At 33.3% G+C, this 7599-nt stretch overlaps 1 long non-coding RNA gene across 1 annotated transcript; it reads right to left on the reverse strand.

Annotated features, from left to right (window-relative positions):
* Positions 1-4237: 4237 nt before the first annotated feature.
* LOC130622958 (uncharacterized) lies at positions 4238-4735 on the reverse strand. The gene is made up of 2 exons (XR_008981126.1): positions 4599-4735; positions 4238-4566 (listed from the first exon to the last, which is right to left on the reverse strand). It is a non-coding gene; the product is annotated as an uncharacterized LOC130622958 (long non-coding RNA).
* Positions 4736-7599: the final 2864 nt, after the last annotated feature.

Raw genomic sequence — 7599 nt, forward strand, 5'->3', positions numbered from 1 at the left:
AGAATGAGAATTTCCAAGTGGACTCAATGAGTAAGTGCGTAACTGTGTTTCAGTTTATATTTTATTAAATTTTTTGTGTACATTTTCTGAAGTTTGACCGAACGTCAATTGGACGTTTGGAAAAATGCAAGTGCTCTCTCTTTCCCAAATCCAAACTTACACATTTTGCACAGCTGAATTTCAGGGGTGACTACTTTACAGGACTTTACAGAACTTTACATAAAGAAAAACAATTAAAATACTGCGGCTACTTACATTACATAGACATATAGCTAACTCCCTCCAGGGTGTAGGCTTTTTTAGCAGTGTTCAAATGATGAGTCCAGCATGGAAATTGATCTAGGTAGCTATCAACATTATCAACAAAGTATTTTTCACAGCTATGTTATGCAAGAATGTATAAAGTTGTCATCATTAAAATATTCTTCCAGATCACTGTCATCATTGCATCAGTGTCAGTTACACAGTGATCCTCACTCAAACCTTTCTATGGTCGCCGCCATGAGTTTGATTGCCCAAACCTGGCTTTTAAGTACAGCTCCACAATTAAATTTTTCTTAGGTTCTATTCGTTTATTTTAAAGTTTGTGCTACTTCGAAGCTTTACTACTTAAGTAGTTTGTTTACACGGACATTTTTCTTATAAAAAAGGCGGAAAAACTGGGGCCTAAGTAGTTGTTTTGTATAAAAATCAAAACTATTTTTTTCGTTGAAGGCGTTGCAACATCACAGAAACTATGACAGCTGGCTAAAGGACCACCAAATCGCAAACCTACTTCGTCCTTACAAACATTGAGTCAAACTTAAAACAGTCAGAATGTGTAAAGCAAGCAATCAGATGATCAAATCCCAAAAATTTAATACAGGCTGCATCAGTCTCCCCCAAGCTTCAGATGTACAGAACTGATGAAACCCCGGGGGAAAAGGGGCGGCGAGGGAAGAAGGTCCCCCTACACACTTTTTCAGAAGTATTTTAAATAGCTTCTGAAACACTATTTTCTCCATTATAGCTAACACAGTAAATCTTTGGAATATTAATAACGTTTTTAGCCAACCTAGATAACTTAAATTTAAAGATGGTTGGGCCTGTAAAGTCAGACTGAATATGATAAGAGAATCTTACAAAACCAAGATAGTTTAATGACAAAATCTTGATGGCTTAGTTAAATAAAAGTGTTACCCAACCAGTAGATGTATATATTTAAAAAACAAAAGAATGTGAAACTCAAAAAGGGACTACACAAGCGACACTGAAGCTGTGACTGTTCGAACTTTCATTTTTATTATCGTTAACAATTTTAAGTTAGGGGCGTCATGTTGGAAATATTGAATTTTTGTGGCATGTCACTTGTTTGATTGTTGGCTGTGTTTACAACACGACATTCCATAAATTTGTAAATAGTTGTGAGTTTTTAAAATCTTAACTTATTGTATAAAACTGCAGTTTCAATCTCACAGGATGATGTTGTTTTAGCTTCCAAGTGTTTAAAATTTACTTCTTTCTTCCGTAGGAAACTTTAATCTGATCTGGCTTCAAAAATAGTTAATTTTATTTGTTCAACTAAGTCAGATACCAACTAGCAGTTCTGCAAAATTTTTGATTTAGCGCCACTATTTTTGAAGCAAGGGATAACCAAGAGTCGCAGTGTTTAGTTTTTAAAATAAAGATTGCTTTTTAGTCAAATCTGCTTGTACTAGTGTCGTAAAGTAAAAGAACATTGGCAACAAGAACGATGCATGGATTTAAATTATTATAAAATCTCATTGTTGGTTATGTTGATAAAAAAATAGAATTATTTTTTGAATCTGTTATTGTCTAGCATTCTAAAGCGCACGTAAACGCGAATGTTTCGCTAAACACATCACGTGCTTTGATTAATTTACGTCAAAAATTTTTCCATAAAATCTCTATAATAATACGCAAGTTCCGTGTGTCTGTCTGTCACTTTTGCAAAGTGGATTACATTCTTCAAAATTTTCTTTAACAAATTCTATAAAACATCGCCTATAAAATTGTTCTGTAATTTACCGATAACTTTACCGATAAAATAGTATTGACGTCAAAGGAAAGTTAATTAAGATTAGTGAAGCCATTACAATGCACTTAAAATTTTGAGGCCAAATAACTTGGAAACGAGGTGGTGACGTCAATGTTTTTTCACCACGTGGGTAGCTAGGGACAACCTGGGACCAATTTGGGTAAGTTTTCCAAACCTGGGTCCCCGAATCCGTTTCGGAATGGACGGGTTAATTACGTCATCAAAAATCTTCAAACCCTATTATCTCTGCAACCGTTTACTAAAAGTACATGATCCTATACATTTTCTTAATCAGTGCTTCAAGATCTATACGATGAAGGCAACAGGTATACGAATTTCTTAAAAAAAATTTTGGGTTTTGACGGTTCATTGCTGACGTCAGCAAAATTTTTAAAACCTTATATCTCCTTAGGCGTTTGTCGAAAACATATGATCCTATACATTATTTTGATCAGCGTTTTAACCTCTACACAGTACAGGCAACGAATAAACTAAACTTCGCCAATTTTTTTTGTACCTGCACTGCTGACGTCAGCAAAAAATCTAAAAAAACCTATTTTCCATTGTCCCTCTGCCTAAGTGGATTACTCCACGGGCCTTATCGATTAGTCTATATAATAATACGCCAGTTCCGTGTGTCAAGGAAGGAAGCCCTGGCCAAGTTCTTACCCAGTATCTTTTTGAATTGTTTGGCAATTGGGTTAAGAGTCACACTGACTGACTTTAAACAGAACTGGCCGGTATCTATCCCAGCTACCTCTAAATCACTCTTTACGACCTTTGATTTTATCGACATCTTTCTTTTACAGTTGTTAGCGTTTCGATATATTGCATCAAGATCGGATAGATCTGTTACAGATTTGGTCCTAGAAATGGAAACGTTAGAGAATGTAAGCAATCAATCTGACAGTGATAGTGATATTTATTAACATATAATTATATATTATCGTGTTTGTATTTGTTAAAACATTTTGTTTCTTAGGTAATATTTTTTATATTTTCAGCTATACAATTTATTTTACTTTAAATAGATGTGCAGCCGTACTTTAATTTTGATCAATGGTAGCCGTACCTAACCTAATTTCGTTTTTATGGAACATTTGTAGCATTTGAAGATGTTTCTTATACGATAGGACCCAGCCGTACCTTAATATTTTCCAGCCGTACCTTATTTTAGCTAGCCGTACCTAACTTAATTTCGTTTTTATTGTACATATTTTAGCATTTGAAGATGTTTCTTATACGATAGGACCTAGCCGTACCTTAATATTTTCCAGCCGTACCTTATTTTAGCTAGCCGTACCTAACCTAATTTCGTTTTTATGGAACATTTGTAGCATTTGAAGATGTTTCTTATACGATAGGACCTAGCCGTACCTTAATATGGTCCAGCCGTACCTTATTTTAGCTAGCCGTACCTAACTTAATTTTGTTTTTATTGTACATATTTTAGCCTTTAAAGTTGTTTCTTATATGATAGGACCCAACCGTAAAATATATGTTGTCTTATAATTTTCATATTTTTCCTCTCTTTTCCTAACCTATCCCCTTTATTTTACTTTACTTGATAAGTCGCATTGAAGTTCACCGCTCGTACTAACCACTTTTTTATTGCCAGCCGTAGCTACTTAAATTGTTGATTTGGGAATCACCTTCCCGCGCTCTCCCCCGTTTGGTTTCTATAAGAGCAAGATGTTTTGTTAACATTTTTCGTATTTTGCGAGTTCATTGGCGATTGACAAACAGAAATTCAGTGACACAACAAATTTACCACTACGATTAGCTCAGTTTTTTCCATTAAAATACATTACCTCACCTTAAAAAGAAAAGTGTATTTACGTACGGCTAAGGTACGGCTTAGGTACGGCTGTTAGGTACGGCTAGCTTTACCTAAGCCTACAAAACGTACATTTTGAGGCAGCTAGCTATAGCTAGCTTTATTTATTCCTATACTTTTAAAGTTTTTATTCAGTTTGGTATATTATTATTTATTTTTATGTTGAAGTTTGGTCTACCTAGCTAGCTCCTCTTTTAGCTACATCCTGCTAAAAAGTGAAAGTAGCCAAATGCAGTTTGGCTGCAAGTGATAGTAGCCAAATGCAGTTTGGCTGCAACACAATTCTTAACAATTCTTATGCTAAATGCAGTTGGCAGCGGCCACTTTTAATGCTGATTTAAAAATTTTTTATGCAAAATAAAATTGCTGAGTAATTTTTTAAACTGAACCGGGTTAATGCCAGGCTGTTCACTGATTTCTTTTAAAACCGAAGCGATAAGGATTTTTGGAAAATGGTATTACCCCTATGCTCATGTATGACACGATTCACCTGTTAAGCGCTCAGCCTGGTGTTAACGACGGGCTGTTTCCTGTGTTTTTATTTAAACCGTTGTGATAAATTTTATTTGGAAAATTTTATTACGCCTGTTACTCATGTATGACACTATTTACATGTTAAGTGCTCAGCCTGGTGTTAATGACGTGCTTTTTCCGTGTTTTTATTTAATCCGTTGTGATAAAGTTTTTTTACCTGCAATAAACATTGTGATAAAGTTTTTTTACCTGCAATAAACATTCAACCTGGTGTTAACAACAGGGTGTTTTGTGTGTTTTTTATTTAAATTGAAGTTGCGATAAGTTTTTTTGGGAAAAGGCTATTATGGCTATAACGCATGTGTGACACCATTTACCTGTACTAAGTGCTCAGTCCGGTGTCATGATTTTTTTGTTAAGGTTTACTGAAACGTACTCCTCAAAATAAAATAATATTGACTATTTTCTTTTCTTATGACGGGGTAACAACAGGTTGTAAACTGTGTTTTATTTCGGTTAAAGTTGCAGTAAAGTTATATATATACATATATTTTAAAAAGTACATTACAACCGAAACACTATAATGTTGTGTGAGCTTTACTCAATTCACGACATATTCTGCATACCTGTACTAGATCACTCCAATTATGGAGTTTTTTTAGTTTTTTTATGGGGTAACAACTGGGTTTTTTCTGTGTTTTAAGTTAAACCGAAATTGCAGTAAAGTTTTTTATGAAAAGGGTATTATGCGTTCTCGGCCCACTGTCATGATTAAGTTTTGAACTTTTACGGAAACTTATTCCGCAAAATAAAATAATATTGCCCGATTGTTTTTGCTATGGCAGAGTAACAACGGTTTGTAAACTGTTTTAATTCAGCTTTTGTTGCGGGAAATTATTTTTTTTTAAATATCTTACAGTCGCAACACTGCAATGGTGTGTGCCCTCCACTTGATTTACGACATACTGCATACCCGTACTAAAGCGCTCCACCTCACCGGGTCGCACAGTTTGCGGTTCACCCGGCGTTTCGACGCCGGGTCTCCACGGGATTTATCGACTAGTCTATATAATAATACGCGAAGTGTGTCCGTGTGTCTGTAACAGGCAAAGTTGATATGGTCATTTTCCTTTGATGTTGCCGAAAAAAATCTTTGATGTTGCCGAAAAAAATATGTCTTCTTTGTCGTGAAAATCCGCGAGTTTTGTGTGGTTTGTTAAATGAAGTTCTAGCACAAAGTAACGGAAATTGTGTTTGCAAAAAAGATGGCTGTCCTTTTTAAGCATTTGTCTTCTCTTGCCTTCAAAATAAATCTTTACAAAAGCATTTAAAAAGGGGCATGGTATATAAATGAAGTATAGAAAGGTTTCTGTAAGGTTTGTTTATGTTTTTTAAAGTTTTGATGATATTATTGATGCGTGACATGTTTGTTAGCTAGCATCAACCACAACAACAACAACTAGCTAGCTAGGTAGCTAGGAATTTTAAATATGTAGCCATGTTCTTTATACCTAGCTAAGTCTCCAGTTTATATTTAAGTGACCAGCTATTAGCTGCTGTAGCTACCTTATGTTAGCTTCAGTTTTATGTTGCTTTTTACATGTAAGCTAATCTTAGTGGTCTTTGCTAAGAATGTGACTGTAACTTATTTTAATTGACATTTTAAGCTTAAATTAACAAGCCACAACAACTTTTAAAAAAGTATTACATAATATTTAAGAAGAGTTTAAGGACTGTTTTTAAGCAAATAATGTATTTTTCACAATTTGTGTATGCAAAAAATGTATTTTTCACATTTTGTGTAACTAAACTTATATACATCGGTTACATGCAATATGACGAAACAATTTTTATTTAACATGTAGTAATTCTGGTACCTTAAGTGTAGTGATTTTTGTTGTTCTAGATGTTCTGACTAAAATGTTTTTGTTTATGGCATTTTGTCTCAATTAAGAAAAGTTTCAACTTTTTTGAGGGAGTACAACACCGAAAAAACTTGTGTTTTTTTATATTTTGTATAAATTCTTACCGGGCAGGACTCTGTACAACATACCGAAATGACTGATCCCTCTCTATTTATAAATTTGATGCGTTCCAAATCACAGTTTTTTGAAATTTTGGGTAATATTTAATGAGTACAAGATGCAAATACTGATTTTTGTTGAATCAGAAGTATTTCCTACAACCATTCTTTTTTTACACTTTTGTGGAGAAAAAGTGTATGCAATATCATCAGAATAACTGATTTTGTTGCAAACTGTTTTTCTTTTTCACATTTTGGATTGAAATATTGTTATAAAGGGCATATATCAATAGACATATATATATATATATACCAAAATAATTAAATTCTGCAAACTTTGATTTTGTCGTTCACCTCTCATCTTTTATATTTTGATTAAACTTTTGAGGAAAACCATAGGAATTATTTAGAATTTGTATTTTGTGTTGCAAATTTAGTGCAAAAATTTAACTGTTGTGAGGGAGGACCATATGCAATTATATATACTAAAAATAATAATTTAATATTCTACAAGTTGTATTTTTGTATGCACTTAAATGACTGCTTTTTCTGAGTTGAATTTGATGGGTTTCATATCAATTTTGTGGAAGATTTTATGGCTGAAGACAATATAGAACATGCCAATTGAACTGATTTTTGTTCATAATTTGATTTGCTCCTCATAAACCTTTGTGTTCTATATTTATTGTAAACTTTTGTGAGGAAGGACCATATATATATACAATGTTTTCAAAATAATGATTTTTGTTGATTTGAAATTTACTCCTTGCTCATTGCTTTTTCGACATTTCAGGTTAAAATGTTTGGTAAAGTCAGTATGGATCATTAGACAAAAAATTGTTTTGTTAACCGGTTAATTTTTACATTTTGTGCATATTTTTGCGGGAGAGGATGGTATGCAACCGAATAAATGATTTTTCAAAGTTTAACTTTTTGTTTTTAGGTGTTTTGTGTTTGTTTAAGTTTGGCCTTTTGATATTGTTTAAAATGCGTAAAGAACTTATTTCATAGATCTGTGCTTACTGTTGCAAGCCTTTCTTTTCGACACTTCAGTTAAAAATATTGAAGGTTTTCAACATAATCACATAATAAGATGTATACATATTTGAGATATGTGTTATTTCTGACATTATTATTATTGTTGTCGCAACTGTCTGGGTTGTGACTGTCAATGTTGTAACTTTCTACTAACTAGAATCACATAATAAGATGTATACATATTTGAGA

The sequence above is a fragment of the Hydractinia symbiolongicarpus genome, chromosome 13 (genome assembly GCF_029227915.1).
Source record: "Hydractinia symbiolongicarpus strain clone_291-10 chromosome 13, HSymV2.1, whole genome shotgun sequence".
NCBI lineage: Eukaryota > Metazoa > Cnidaria > Hydrozoa > Anthoathecata > Hydractiniidae > Hydractinia > Hydractinia symbiolongicarpus.